The 16,539-nt window shown below is 50.7% G+C and overlaps 1 pseudogene; it reads left to right on the top strand.

Moving 5' to 3' along the window:
* The first annotated feature begins 9,507 nt into the window (after window positions 1-9,507).
* LOC136479915 (disease resistance protein Pik-2-like) overlaps window positions 9,508-16,539 on the top strand; it is a 74,369-nt pseudogene continuing 67,337 nt past the window's right edge.

Genomic DNA, 16,539 nt, shown 5'->3' with positions numbered 1-16,539 from the left:
CGGGACCAACTAAATAACAAGGCCAATGTAGCATGTGCAGATTGCAACATGGAAATTTCTTTGGTGGTGGGACTGTAGATGCATTTGATTTTGCTGTTCATCTCCTATTCAAGTTTCTCAAAGGACTAGTGGAATTTCTTATTCAGATTGAGGCTACTTGAGTACTTGTGAAGCTCGCGCAGGTTGTGACTAGTTTGTTGCTTATGCTACTGAGTACTTGGTCACTTGCAGCTGGTGTTCTTCCGAGTGCATCGAGTTCTTACGCCTTGGCATGCGCCAAATCACCCCTGAACTCGGCCACAAACCATTGCTGTGCCTGTGTTTGTAGATTGCGGCACAGGCCAACATGGGCGGCTGCCACGCACGTCGCCGCTCGGCATCCGTACGCCGATCTCAAGCTCGCCACAACGGCTCCTGTTGGACCCTAGCAGGCCCTCTTCTTCATCCTTTTCTGAGGGCCGCGGCCAATCGTAGATGCATGGTGTGTGCTCGACAGAATTACCTAGTGGAAGACTGTGCTCTGTTTGGTTGATTTCGTGCCTGTTTGCTTGTGCCTGCCATCCATGTCTCTGGTGCCCCAGCACAACTGCAGCATTTGCACCTGGCCAGCATCACTAAACCCTGCTACTGATGGGTTGTTGCTCCTTCACTGCACTCAACCTGTTCGTTTAGCTGTGGCTTGTCGTAAACGATCGTAAATTTCCAGCCGGAACAGTATTTTTCTCTCACACAAACCAGCCAGCAGTACTTCTTCACGAACCATCAACGATATGAACCAGCCAACCGAACAGGCTGACTCTGTCTGCACCCCTGCGTTTGGATTTGTTGCTTCCTTGGAAATTACAAATCATACCCAACCAAAATCCGGCACAGCCCACGTAGTTTTTGATGAGCAGGTAGTCAACTGGACTCCGTTGGGCGTTTGCCATCTACTACACAAGAACTCACCTCATTCAAGCTTCGCAAAACCCCATAAAAACGCAGCGATTGAGGTGATTCCAGATTGCCCATGCTCCTAAAAATGATGATGGAATTTAGCCCTTCTCGAACCAGACCACTTACTCTATCATTTGTTGTTTCCCACCAATCATCAAAGGAAATATCATTTGCACTGGGAGACCCACTTAATACCTAAGTTGCACGGATACGGATATGCGTATCGGTATCGGAAGGATACGGATACGCGGATATGGCAATTTCCTAAGAAACCCGATACGCGGATACGTTTTACTGTTTTTTTAATAAATATAGATAATAGCGCATATTAAAATTGTGAAAGAGTGAAAGTAGTAAATTACCTTGCAATAGCAAGTACCAGCCAAAGCAAAGACCGGAACTCCGGAAGCATCTCCATTCTTCAAATACACACACAAACATGAATATACCCTACATCATCATGGTGATCTCCAACTCTAAAAGCCCCCATCAATTCCAGGACACTACTGTCAAGTGCAATCACAAACCTTCCATGTTTGTATTAGCTCTCTTGACTGAAGGGTCTGTTGATTTTAAATAAGAGATGTATTAAATTACCAGATATAGACGGCTCACATGCTTGTGTTTTCTCCAGCTATTGTTGCCTAAACAGATTATTTATACAGCTGTTAGCCAATTTCAACCCTAGAAATGAGGCCGTCACAAGGATATAGGAGCATGACTGATCCATTGCAGCACTTTGTTTTTCTGTTTGTTTATCCTTTTTGCAATATTTAGCTCACAAAGCGCAAAGCCACAACAGGTCAACAGCTAAAATGGAAAAGCAACAAGAACTGCACTCCACTCCACTCTAGACATGGATGCGTCACATTTAGCAGCGCATCAAATCCATCTCAAAAAAAAAACCTAACCCCGGGAAGCAAGCTGCAGCTAGCGAGTACGCAACGGACCACGCGGTGGCGGCGGTGGGTCGTTGGGCCGCAGTGGGGGAGGAGAGGGAACTGACCTTGAGCCGGCGTAGTGACGATGCAGTAGAGCCGGAGGCGCGCGGATCTCCATCCGTCTGTCCGCTCTGCACCAGGCGCGCGGATCTCCGTCCGTCCGCTCCGCACCGGCGGAGAGGGGCTGGCAGAAGCGGCACGGCCGGCGTGGGGTGGGGACGGGACGGGGAGGGGAGGTGAGCACGAGGCGGAGGCTCGTTGCTGGCGGCCGGCGAGTAGGGACGCCGGCGAGCGGAGGCGGAGGCGGAGGCCCGTCGCCGGTGGCCGGCGGGCGGCGAGCGGGGGATGCGCCGTCACCGCGCGGTGTTGCAGCGCGAGTCGCGGCGACGCGGGCGTGCAGGAGTGCGGGCATCGCTGGCTAGGGCGTCGGGGACAGAGGATATGACTCTGTTGTTGGGCCGGGCCGTATCCCATAAGGCCGATACGTATCAGCCCACGTATCCAATATTCGCGAAAAATATTAAAATTCGGATACTCCGACGATACGTATCCTTGGCGTATCGGACACGTATCCGTATCCGATACGTATCGGATACGCGATACGCGCCTTCCTGGACGTATCCGTGTAACGTAGCTTAATACAGTAACCCCTTTTGGCAAGATGATCTGCAGTCCAGCACCTATTATGGGCAATCAACCACATGATGAATTTGCATTTGCCACGCGCCCAACTTTTCCAAAGTCTCTCCCAAGGTCTAAAATAGACAGCCCCAACTAACAATCCCTCATATGCTGATTTTGTTGAGTACTTTCCTTTGGTAGAAAAAAGCTATAAGTAGGCGTCTTCAACCTCGGGGTGCAGCTCCACCTTCGAGACAAGGTCCCATAAATCAAGAAATTCAGCAATGACCGTAACAGTAACTGTACCTTGGATCTGAAATCCAACTAATTTCTGCCAAAGCATCGCAAACTGTTCTTTGCTCTGCTCGCCTTTTAGAAAACAGTCCAAACAAGTGAGGGACAAGAGATGATACACACTGACTGTGCAACCAATTATTGGTCCAAAAAAGGGTGTTCTTTCCATTCCCAAAATTCTGAAATGATGGCCACTGAGAAGAAAGCACTAACCAAAAAATGGACATGTATGGGGAAGGCAGCCCAAGGTCAATTAGGCTCAGTTTTTTGCAACCAGAGCCACCTCATTGTCACGACTCTAATTCTACTCGATTTGTGGATAGTTCAGTATGTAAGACAAGATCTAGGTACTGACGAGTTCATCTCGCAATAGCCATCCAGACACAGCCGGCCAAGTTCTAGCTTCCTACTGCCTTCTTCCTTACCCCTTCTCGACGCCTCTCCTATCTCCTTTGTACACACACCCACGGCTTGCAGAGGGGAACTTGCCGCTGCCCATTGTGGGCCGTAGTATTTGGTATTATGCTTGGTAGCTCGGATGGGCCTCCTTGGACGCGTTGGGCTTAACTCCTGATCCATGTCCTCCCGCTCTTCATCCATCTTCTCCTCTTCTTCAGTAGCCGTCCCAGGTGTAGGCACACTGACACTCATTTGAAGGGCCTAACCCAAGTGCTGGGCTCACAGTAAACAAATTCATAAGTAGATCATAATCAGTAACACATTTTTCACTTTGTTAAGTGGTATAGGATCATCTACCACAGAGTTGCCCTTCTAAAAAGTTCGTTTTGAACTTTCCTCCTCATGCATACCTGTTGTCTTGCACTTAAGCTATCATTTTACCCCCACATTACAAAATATGCCAATTGATCTGTCTCGACTCTATTAATGTAAAATTTCCATTCTGAAGCAGGTGTAGATGATAAAGTTATGAGCATCAGTGCAGATCCATTTATCTATGAGGGACATCCTTTACATGAGCTACAGGTAAACTCATCTTTGTTGCGAATCGGGCTCTTGCGGATCTGACCAGTCTTGTTAAACTGATAGGAATCCGATCCCTACCGATGCAAGTTCGTAGGTTGTACGAGTGAGAGAGGGGAGGGCGAGGCTGGAGGCACGCTCGACGGCTTCTGGGTGCCGTGGTCGCGCGCAGAAGAAGAGAAGGAGGCGGCTAGGGCTACTGGGGTCTCCCGGCTCCCAAAAGGAAGCCGAGCAATTATGTTGGCTCTTTTTTCCTCCCATCACAAAGTGTCTTACATCTGCTTATATAACTCTCCTCCTTGATAATAATAGGAAATAAATAATAATAAATTGGGCCAAGCCCGTAATTCCCTGCGCCTCTAGCCACTAATGGCCCTCCTCCGGGTGTACTGAACCCCGGTCATAACATCTCTCCCCGCCTGCGCAAACAACTCGTCCTCGAGTTGGAAGTCGGGGAAGTGCTCGCGGAACTCGTCGAGAGGCTCCCAGGTAGCATCCTCGTCCGGAAGGCCGCGCCACTTGATCAGCACGCGCCAGACACCGCGGCGTTGCTGCGCCTGCAGCGCCCGCTCTGGTCCCGGCAGAACGCGACCATCGAGGACCGGCGGAAGGGTGGCCGGAACAGCCGGCGGATCTCCGCGGTGCCGCTTCAGCAGCCCCACGTGGAAGACGTCGTGGACGCGGGCGCCCTCCGGCAGCTGCAGGCGGTAGGCGACGCGCCCAATGCGCTCCAACACCTAGAACGGTCGTGCGTAGCGAGGCCCAACCTTGCGTCTGGCACAGGGGTCCAGGGACTGCGCTGTTCTGTGTAACAACCGCAGCCAGACCCAGTCGCCGACGGCGAACTCCAAGTCGCGGTGGTTGGCGTCGTAGTACTTGGACAACTGCTGCGCCTGCAGGAGGCGCTGGCGCACCTCGGTGAGGATCTCATCACGGCTGCGGAGGAGGGCGTCAGCAGCTTCCGTCCGGGCCGTCCCCGACTCATACGGCAGGATGGGCGGCGGGGGACGGTCATAGACCACCTCGAACGGAGTGGCGCGCAGGGCGGTGTGGTAGGAGGTGTTGTTGTAGTAGTACTCCGCCTAGGCGAGCCAGTCCACCCACGCACGCGGGCGGTTACCTGTAACACATCGCAAGTACATGGCAATGACCTTGTTCACCACCTCGGACTGGCCGTCAGTCTGCAGGTGGAAAGCCGTGCTCATACGCAGCTTGACGCCGGCCATCCGGAAGAGGTCGCGCCAGACGTGGCCGGTGAACACCGGATCCCGGTCGCTGACGATGGAGGAGGGAAACCCGTGGAGCCGGACGATGCCGTCGAAGAAGGCGCGAGTGACGGAGGTGGCGGTGTAGGGGTGGCCGAGCGCGTACTTGGAGAAGCGGTCGAACACCGTGAGTACGACGGACTTGCCGCCCACCTTCGAGAGGCCCTCGACGAAGTCCATGGAGATATCCGCCCATACCTGGGACGGAACCTCCAGCGGCTGCAGCAGTCCCGCCGGCTGCAGGGTCTCCGTGTTGTTGCGCTGACAGGTACTGCAGGACCGCACCCAGTCCTGCACCAGCGCGCGATTGCCGGGGATGTAGAAGTCGTAGCGTAGGCAGTGGAGGGTCTTCTGAACGCCCTCGTGCCCGGCCGAGTGCGCCAAAAGGAGCGCCTGATGGCGCAGGTCACCGTGGTTGGGGACGAAGAGGCGACTACCATGCAGGAGCAGCCCGTCGTCAAGGCGCCACGGCCCCTGCAGGTCGCCCGCCTCAAGGCGTCGAAGGAGTAGCTGCGCGTCCGCCGCTGTCGCCATGGCGCGGCAGATGTCGTCGATGAAAGCGGAGGGGCTTGAGCGGGTGCACATGGCAGCGCCCACGCTGCTGTCCTCCTCGGCCCCGTGCTCGGCGTTGCGGCGGGACAGGGCGTCCGCCACGGTGTTGAGGCGCCCTGGGTGGTATTCGACGGTGAAGTCGAAGCCGAATAGCTTGCTGATCCACTGGTGCTGCGGAACGGTAGACAAGCGCTGGTCCAGGAGGAACTTCAAGCTGTAATGGTCAGTGCGAATAAGGAAGTGGCGCCCCCACAGATACGGGCGCCAGTGGCGCACAGCTTGCACCAACCCGATGAGCTCCCGCTCGTAAGCTGCGAGCTTGAGATGGCGCGCGGCGAACGGCCTGCTGAAGAACGGGAGAGGTCCAGCACCCTGGTGGAGAACGACGCCAAACCCCACGCCGGACGCGTCGCAGTCCACCATGAATAGCTTGTCGAAGTTAGGCATCTGGAGGACGGGCTCGGTGGTGAGGACGCGCTTAAGCGCCTGGAAGGTCTCCTCTGCCTCCGTGTCCCAGGCGAACGCGTCTCGTCGCAAGAGACGCGTAAGGGGCGCCGCGATGAGGCTGAACTCCCGGATGAATTTCTAGTAGTAGCCCGCTAGGCCCAGGAAGCCTCGGAGGCCCCGAGTGGAGTGCGGCGGGGGCCACGTAGCGACCGCCGCCACCTTGTTGGCGTCCATGGCGACGCCGTCCGCAGAGATGACGTGGCCCAGGTAGGCCACGGACGTCGCCCCGAACGAGCACTTCGAGCGCTTAAAGGTGAAGACGGTGCGCCCGAAGCTCGTTGAGGACGATGGCAATGTGCTGCAGATTCTCCGCCCACGAAGAGCTGTAGATGAGAATATCGTCGAAAAAGACCAGCACAAACCTCTGCAAGTAGGGGCGAAGGACGTCGTTGATCAACGCCTGGAATGTCGCCGGGGCGTTGGAGAGGCCGAAAGGCATCACCAGGAACTCGTAGTGGCCGTGGTGTGTGCGGAAGGCGGTCTTGGCGATGTCATCGGGGTGCATCCGCACCTGGTGGTAGTCCGAACGCAGGTCGAGCTTGGTGAAGAAACGAGCCCCATGGAGCTCGTCGAGAAGCTCATCCACGACCGGTATCGGGAACTTGTCCTTGGACGTCTTGGCGTTGAGGGCGCGATAGTCGATGCAGAAGCGCCAAGACTTGTCCGCTTTGTGGACAAGGAGCACAGGCGCCGAGAACGGCGAAGTGCTAGGCCGGATGATGCCCTGGGTGAGCATGTCCTCGCACTGCCGTTCCAGCTCGTCCTTCTGCAGCTGGGGGTAGCGGTATGGGCGCACGGCAATGGGAGCGGTGTTCGGCAGGAGGTGGATGCGGTGGTCGTACGGACGGGCCGGTGGAAGGCCCTACGGCTCCTCGAAGATGGCACCGTGCTGCTGCAGTAGGCGGTCCAGCAAGGGCTGCTGAGAGTCGACGAAGGTCGCCACCACATGCTGCTGGGGCGCGGCCGAGTCAGAGCCGCCCACGCCCTTCCAGAGGACGCGGCGACCCTCGCGCCAGAAGGCCAACGTCATGGCCTCGAAGTCCCAAAGAATGGGGCCCAAGGTCCGCAGGAAGTCGACGCCGAGGATGAAGTCGAAGCAGCCCAAATCGAGGCCGACGCATGTGATGGAGAAGTCCTCGGCCCCGATGCTGATGGGGATGTGACGGGCGATGCCCTCGCAACGCAGGCGATCGCCGTTGGCGACGGTGACACGGAGCTGTGCCCCCCCGGTGGGCGGAAGCCCCAGGCGGCGCATGGTTGCGCCCTGGAGGAAGTTGTGGGTGGAGCCGGTATCGAGAAGGGCCAAGAGGCGCTCCCCCTTGACCATCACCGGCAGCAGCATCGTGTTCTCCGTTCGGATACCTGCAAGTGCATGGAGGGACACGACGAGAGCGTTAGCGGCCGCCTGCCCCTGGGCGACCGGCTCCTCTGGTGGTATGGCCGCGTCCCCGTCCTCGGCGAGCGCGGCGTCCTCCTCAATGTAGTCCCCGGACTCCAGGTAGAAGAGTCGCTGACACACATGCCCAGGGACGTAGGGCTCGTCGCAGTTGTAGCATAGTCCTTGGTGACGACGTTCTAGCTGCTCCGCCGGTGTAAGGTGGCGAAACGGGCGCGCCGCGGGGGCCGCATTGGCCGCAGCGGGGGCCTGTCCCGCTTGGGCCGCCCCGGGTGCGCGCGCCGGATGAGGCTGACCCTGACGCGGAGCCGGACGAGCGGCTCGAGGAGGCGGCGCCGGCTGCATGGCAGCTGCACGACGCTCGAACGCCCGGGCGTAGTACATGGCTGTCTTGTGGTCCGGGGGTCGGCATCTCCACGTCCACCCGGATATGATCTGGAAGGCCACCAACGAAGAGCTCGGCCCGCTGACGCGTGGAGACGTCCCGGGCGTGACATGCCACCGCCTGGAAGCGATCGGCGAACTCCTGCACAGTGGAAACAAACGGTAGCCGGCCCAGCTCAGCCAGCCGACTCCCGCGGATCGGAGGGCCGAAGCACAGATGACACAGCTCCTTGAAGCGCTCCCACGGTGGCATGCCCTCGTCCTACTCGAGGGCGTAGTACCAAGTCTGGGCCGGCCCCCCGGAGATGATAGGAGGCGAGCCAGGTACGGTCGGAGGCGAGCGTGTGCTGACCCCGAAAGAATTGCTCACACTGGTTGAGCCAATTTAGGGGATCAATGGAGCCGTCGTATGTGGCGAACTCCAACTTGTAAAACTTGGGCGGCGGCGGGTCCTGTGCGGCGGCCGAGGGCGCTGCGCCCGTGCTGTCCAGCGAGGGCAACGCGGCGGAGAGCGTCAGCATCAGGCTGCCGCCGTGGAACAGGGGGCCGTCCACCCCGCCGTAGAGGACACCTGGAGCCGGGGCGCCGCCATGCGCCACGATAGCCCCGGTGGTCAGGAGCGGCGGTAGGTGCGGCTGGGTACTGGGTGCCGTGTAGATGGGTTTCGACAAACCGGCGATCCAAGCCGGAAACGGTGACGGCGACGACGGGAACCTGATCTGCTGGATGGGGACGCCCTGGGACGGCGGCGGCGCGGCTGGGAACGAGGTCGTCGCAGTCCCGTCGTAGGGCATCCCATACTGGTACGAGATGACCGGCGCCGTGGTCGCGGCCGAGGGCGGCGGCGGCGGCGGGGGTAGCTGCTGTTGGTGTGGCGGTGGAGGAGGTGGCAGCTGGGGCTGTGGCTGGGGCGCATAGGGCCCGACGAGGAAGGCCCTGATGCCCGCCACGGCCTGCCCTAATTCTAGGATTGCGGCCGTCATCTGCTCCGGGGTGAGGACGAGGGCGGTGGGAGACGACGACGCCGGGGCAGAGGGCGCGATCGCCCCTGAGGACGCCAGCGCGCCCAATGCCGGCGCGCCTGATGTGTGGGGCAGCAGCACCGACGAAGACGCTGGTGGTGGCGGGGCGGCGGCGGGTGGGAAGAACTCGGTAGAGGGCTGGACATGATCGAACCAGAGATCTCTGATAGTTGATTGATAGGAATCCGATCCCTACCGATGCGAGTTCTTAGGTTGTACGAGTGAGAGAGGGGAGGGCGAGGCTGGAGGCACGCTCGACGGCTTCTGGGCGCCGTGGTCACGCGCAGAAGAAGAGAAGGAGGCGGCTAGGGCTACTGGGGGTCTCCCGGCTCCCTAAAGGAAGCCGAGCAATTATGTTTGCTCTTTTTTCCTCCCATCACAAAGTGTCTTACATCTGCTTATATAACTCTCCTCCTTGCTAATAATAGGAAATAAATAATAATAAATTGGGCCAAGCCCGTAATTCCCTGCGCCTCTAGCCACTAATGGCCCTCCTCCGGGTGTACTGAACCCCGGTCATAACATAAACAAAGTCCAATTAACAGCTTTTTAGATGACTAACATCTCCATCTGTAGGTGCTCAGACAATTCCTAGCTAGCTATTACCACTAAGGAGAGAATCAGAGACTGTAAGAGCAACGGCAGACCTTGTGGTTGGCTTGGCAAAGACGGTGTTGGAGGGGGCCCTGACCAAGGCTCAGTCGGCGATTGAGGAGGAGGCAAAACTGCAGCAAAGTGTGCAGCACAACCTTGTGTTCATTGCTGGTGAGTTTGAGATGATGCACTCTTTCCTCAATGTTGCCAATGAGGAGCGTGTCAAGAACAACGTTGTGAGGACCTGGGTGAGGCAGGTTCGTGATCTGGCAGTTTGTCACCCACCTGGACAACAGGTCAAGCTGGTGGCGCCGCATGCTGCCACCTTGCTTGGCAGCATCAGCATTGCCCTTAGACGAGGTGGTCACTGAGATAGAGCAGCTCAAGGTTAGGGTTGAGGACTTGAGCCGAAGGAACTCACGCTACAGCCTCATCAGCGACTCTGGATCCAAGCCCATCATGCAGCAACAGACGGCACCCAACACTGCTTTTGGCACAATGGTGCTTGGCATTCTGGTTGAGGCGAGGGACACCGCAAAAAAGCAGCAAGGTTTAGGAGACCTCACCCAGCTACTCACAAAGGAACAAACTGACCTTGGGGTAATCTCAGTGTGGGGAACAGGCAGTGAACTTGGTACAACATCCATCATCAGAAAGGCGTACCAGGACCCAGAACTCTGTCGAAAATTTGAATGTTGTGGCTGGGTGAAGCTTACACAACCTTTCAATCCCCACGAGTTCCTCCGCAGTATGGTGGCTCAGTTCTACACAAACAGTTGCCTGCAAAAAGGAATCGTTATTAATGTGGATGAACTGAAGAGGATTGAGGTAATGGCGACAATGGAAGGTGGACTCATTGAGGCATTTATGGACAAAGTAAATGAGAACAGATACCTAGTCGTCCTGGAAAATATGTCCACAATTGGATATTGGGACACCATCAGGACTTACCTGCCAGACAGGAAGAATGGCAGTTGGGTCATTGTATCCAAGCAGCAGTGTGAAATTGCAAGCTTGTGCATTGGGCATTTATACCAAGTATGGGAGGTGAAGCAGTCTCAGCAGAGCACTCTGTATGCGTCTTCTTCGAGGAGGTAACCTTTAACATCATTTAACTAGAACAATGTTAGTGTTCAAGGTTAAACTAAATTTCAGTTGGAAGGGATGAAAATGACAAAAGTAATCATTAGTGTTGTTTATGCTGTTTTTATAACTACTCCATCCCGAAAAGAGTGCAATTGTAGATCTGAACTAAGTCATTTTTTTTAAGTATGACTAAGTTATAGAAAATACTATCAATATTATGTCTCCAGATAGGTGTACTATGAAATATATTACATGATTAATCTAATGATAATTATTCGGTATCATAAATATTAGTATTTTTAAAAGGTTTGTCAAACTTAAATTGTTTGACTTCTCAAAAAGTAAGAATTGCATTCTTTTTAGGTCAGAGGGAGTATTCATTTGCTGCTCATCAATTCCATTTCTTGCAAGCGAAATAGTATTGTAGAGCGGAGACTAGAGAAGCATCTCATCTTGACTACATACTGTAATCTTTTGCAGAAAAAAAAGAACTTCAGAACCTGCACATACTGTAATCTTAAAGTATCCATTAATATGTAGGACTTCGGCACAGAAACATCGTTGCTGCTCCTTTCCTATTCCACTCTTTGCAAATCGCCTTCCCTTGGTCTTTAATTCCTTTATATGGTTCTGTACCAATCTTCCGTTTCAGGGTTTGCAAGGTGATGGTGATAAAAGCATGGAATCTGATAGAGTGGTAGACAACAGCAATGAAATATCAATGCAGGATGAAGCAACCCACGGTACTGGCCTGTCCTACTACAGAATTCCAGCATCTAAACGGAAGGCCGCCTCAGATTGGGTGAAGAATTTTCAACTTGTTGAACGCAAGTCAGAAATGAACCAACTTGGTAACTATATTGCTAAGGCATATGTCAATGGTTTGCAAATGATGTCTGTCTGGGGGATAGCCGGTGTTGGGAAATCGGCCCTCGTCAGGACCATGTACTTTGACAAGTATGGTTGGGTCGATGTAACCTACCCATTCAATTTAAGGGACTTCTCCCGGAGTTTGCTTTTGGATTTTTATTCAGAACCTGTTCAAGACATGGGAATCAGAGACCCTACTCAAGAGTGTCATAAGATTATAGAGGATAACCGGTGCCTTGTTATTGATGATCTGCAGTCCATGGAAGAATGGGACTTAATACAAGCTGCCTTGTTGTCTAGACCTTCTAGAAGTATTCTCATTGTCATGTTTTTTGAGCGAATATTATCATTGTCATTACAACTGAAGCAAGCATCGCCACACATTGTGCAGACAATGAAGGGGTCATATTTAATGTCAAAGGTCTAGAAGACAAAGCAGCCCTCAAGCTCTTCAAAAAGCAGGTAGGCTTATTCAGAAATAAGAATCTGCTCTACATCATTTCAACATAATTTCCTGCGTACATATGGTTTTTACAAACTTAAATTCTGATGCAAAAGTCCCTTCTCACCTTCTTTGCCCATTCATTCATTTGATTAGAACAACCTGAAGCTGTTATCTCTCCCTTGAGAACGAATGCTAATTGTTGGAGTATATCATGACTAGGATAGAGTTAGTTGGGATTATGATCCCGTGTACCTGCTTGATCCCCCAAGTCATGTAAACTCTGTATATACCGCCCCAGAGGCTCAATGCAAATAATCTAATTCAACCTAATTCTATTCCTCCTACACTAATAAATAGCCATGGGGCATATTTTGCATGCAACCCACAACTTGTAGTTGTACAGGAAGAGTGGCTGGGACTAAAAGCTTCAAAACTAGAGGGAATGTTTATCTTTAAAGCGGGAAGAAAGGAATGAAAATGGTAATAACCTTTCCATCAATCGGCAGGCTCTCACCATTTCTCCAATTTTCCTGAAAATTTCAAATTTATAACTAAGTTGCATAGCAGATTCTGCATGGTCAGAGCTGTCAATATTAAATTTTGGCCAATATTACATTTGAATACTGGATTCCCATGTTTGTTGGCGCTATTATTGCCATAAGATTAATTTGTCTAATATTTTTTTTATCAGGATAAATATGCATACATGGAATTCATCTAAAATGACATTTGCATAGAACATAAAAATGTTTAGGGCCAGATGTTGTTTTAAGTGGTAATAGATGTTGTTTTAAGTGGTAATAGGGACCAAAATAATATATTTTTATGGAAAATTCTTCCGTTGTCTTTCACTTTTACCAGACACGATATAAAAAGATTTTGTTTTTGTTAAAGCAAGAAACTAATTGTAGTAAAATAGTAATGTATTTCTGCCTTTTCCTTTCACTTCATTTTGCATTTCTAGTTAAGACAATTATGACTGAATTCCCTCAAAAAAACAATTATTACTGAACAATTTCAGTATGTATATATTTCCATTATTCTGTGATATGTTAATGCATATATCAAGTTGACTATGAAGCGTATGTTCATTATGTGCATACATTTTGTGAATGAAAACACATTTTGCTTACCATGCTGAAAGCATTTGTCCTTCTACTTTAGGTACAAAGGCAAAAACCATCATCTCCTATAAAGGACTCCAAAGATGAAGAGCTACAAGAACTTATTTTGAAGTGCGGCGGTCTTCCCAAAGTGATAGTTGCCGTAGCTATCTTTTTGGCACCTAAAACAGGCACATGGATGGATAGTGCAAGTTCTTTGAATCTCAAATTTATGCAAGAGCTGGAGAGCAGCCCAGAGTTTGCTTGCCTGCAGCCACTCTTTGTTTGACTGCACTCCTACTTTCGAACTTGCCCGGATTTCCTCAAGCCATGTATCTTCCATCTGTCAATTTTTCCTAGAGATCACATCATCTGGAGAAGGCGATTGGTGAGACGGTGGATTGCAGAGGGCTATGCCAGGGACACGGACAAAATTTCTGCGGAGGAGAGAGGGGAGCACTTCTTCTACAGGCTCCTCGATCTGAGCATAATAATGCTGAAAACATATTCAGTCACCTCCGCATTCGGTGGCAGAAGAGTGACTTTGTGCCAAGTCAACAGTTTTGTCCGAGAGTATATCATCTCACGTCAAATGGAAGAGAACCTTGTATTTGAACTGGGAGGCAGTTGCACCCTAACCTCTCAGCGCACGGGGCGTCACCTCATCATACTGAAAAGCTGGGACAGAGACAGAATTGTGTTTGAGAGCATTGACTTCTTGCGGCTACGGTCTTTGACAGTGTTTGGAGAATGGAGGTCATTCTTCATCTCTGATAGGATGAGGTTACTTCGGGTTCTGGATCTTGAGGATGCATCTGGTTTAAAAGATGAAGACCTCAAACAAATGATGAAGCTGCTTTGCCGCCTCAAGTATCTTTCCCTACGAGGATGCACTGAGATCTCTAGGCTGCCGAATTCATTGGGTTGTTTGAGGCAGCTTGAGACTCTGGAAGCCCATCCACACTACATCACACACCAACAAGAAGGACATCACATCCAAATAATTGTTACCAATCATTGGGAATTGGGCTGAGAAGGCTAAAACATGGCAGGACGAGAAATCATCAAACGTATCGTCATAATGTGAAGTTTTGCGTGACCACGTTTTATGTATTAAATTGATTAAAGGATACACACCATCACTTATTTGCCATGCATATGGATGTAATACATTGTGCCACACATTTGTCCCATGTAGAATATATTACATATTGCTAACAAAAATGCAGTTTCTCTATCTTGAATTGACAAATTAATGAATCAGCAAACAAGCTAGTGGCGGATGCCGAAGGAGGTGGATGGTTTTGGGACGCAACAACAGGAGGAGACCCTACCAACAACGTTGCATACCCCAACAGCATTCAACCCTAAGACGGTGCACGTCGCCCCACACTACAGTTCGTTGCAGTTGTTAGATTTGGAGCACTGCTCTGCTCCTAACAGGGCACGACTGCCTTGGCTTACTGGAACGGCCGAGGCAAGGAGAGCCATCAGTAGCAGAACAACGACAATAGCGAGAGTCTTCTTGGAACACGCCATGAAGCTCTAGGCTAGGCTTCCGTAAGTAGAGACTACTTGGTCCCTTGATGATGCTCCTATGCTTTGTGGTTGTTCGCTTATAGAGAATTGAGTGCTCCTATGCTTGTGGGTTTTTTTTTTCTTATATAGGCTTGAGCCACAACCAAATTAACCTTGAGCAATCAATTTTTATCATTTTTTCCTTAAAAATATCATATCTTGAGATTTTTACTCGTAGCACCAATATCCTCTAATATATTTTACCCACTCAAGGTTTACACCGATGGTAGCTATTTAAATCATATATTTACAATTTCTCTTCTTACTTCATAAGTATGCATATGCGGCCTAATAATGTCATATCTATTTTGATCCATGAAAATCAAAATTTTAATGATATAGGTTCACTCCATACCAATCGACCATGCATAGGCACTTATTGGCTGCTAATACACCATATCAATTTTGATTACTGCTAATATTATATTGATCATAATTAACACCACTTTAACATGATTTGAGGGTAGGGTGGATCCAACCAGATAGTGGTTATTAGCTGCTAAAAATTAGTTGTGGTGGATCCAATAGACCAGGTTATTAGGTTAGCTAACTATTAGATGGACACCAAACCAACAACTATCTTGTTACCTAAGCACACCAAACTAATAGCAGCTAATTATTGGTCAATTGAGTAAAATTCTCTCCCCCAAGATCTTGGAGATGGTTGAGGAGTTTTTACCTCAGATGAAGTTGTAGCAGGAATAAAATCAATTTTGATGCTTCTAATCTTCTCGAAAGGTTCTAGCCGATCCACTGTAAAGCACACTAGAGCATACTATAGATTAGAAACAACTCTGGCCTATGCCCTCTTCTCTAGCATCTTGCAAATATCATTAGGTATTTGATCGGCCAAAGGCTTCATGATGTACATGGGATTGCTTGGATCGGTCGGACCATTTTGCATATCATCGGCCAAAGTAGTAGATATGTTTGCTTCCTTCCCCAGCAAAGTTGATAAAAGGTGTGTTGATGCGAATTCCGGTCACACACTAGCATGGGCTTGATCGTCCGGGCTGCACATGTCCAAGATACACAACGGATATAGATCTAAATGGCGAGGCGACTTGCTTTATGGAGAGGTCAATTCAATGCTAGTTCTTTGCCAAAAAGACCCACGAAGCCCTCAAGGGATGACCCATCAGGAAATTGAACAACGGGGCTGCCATAAAATCGTCAAAGCCACCTTCGATGTCGTCAGATCTCGTAGAGATATGCGCTAGACATCAAGGGGACTGGGAGAGGTTTAGGTACAAAAAAGTTAAAAAGTTTAATAGATTATTTTTGTCGATTGGATGGATGGATCTCTCAATCGCCCGTGATACCCTCAGTAGGAAACATATTCTGCACATAGTTTTCTTGTTTCCTAGTAGATCATCGGAGGAGTTTGCAACAAGAAAAACCTTGAGTTGTCATCGGGGTATGCTACGGAATTGTATGTTCTAGAAGTTTTTACGAACTGTGAGGCATTGGTCTCATCATCGTTGTTAGAGAACTGATCAATAACTACATCTATATGAGTCCCAACTATCGCATTGTCACCCTAGTGACCTCTGTAGGAGATGCATCTCCTTATATCACAATTTCAAGCATCCTAACTATCATGGAGGTGATATTTGTGGCCTATCTTGCAGTACTGGCAGTGCCAAAAGTAGCAACAAGCCCACACTGGTTAGGAGGACTGGACAATGCTAGGCTAGCAAGCCCATCCACAATACATCACACACCAACAAGAAGGACATCATATCCAAATGCTTGTTACCAATCATTGGGAATTGGGTTGAGAAGGCTAAAACAAGGTAGGACGAGAAATCATCAAACATATCGTCATAATGTGAAGTTTTGTGTGACCACATTTTATGTATTAAATTGATTTAAGGATACACACCATCACTTATTTGCCATGCGCATGTATGTAATACATTGTGCCACACATTTGTCCCTTGTAGAACATATTACATATTGCT

This window comes from Miscanthus floridulus, chromosome 9 (assembly GCF_019320115.1).
Source record: "Miscanthus floridulus cultivar M001 chromosome 9, ASM1932011v1, whole genome shotgun sequence".
NCBI classification, from domain to species: domain Eukaryota; kingdom Viridiplantae; phylum Streptophyta; class Magnoliopsida; order Poales; family Poaceae; genus Miscanthus; species Miscanthus floridulus.
This window is presented reverse-complemented; position numbering and strand designations above follow the sequence as displayed.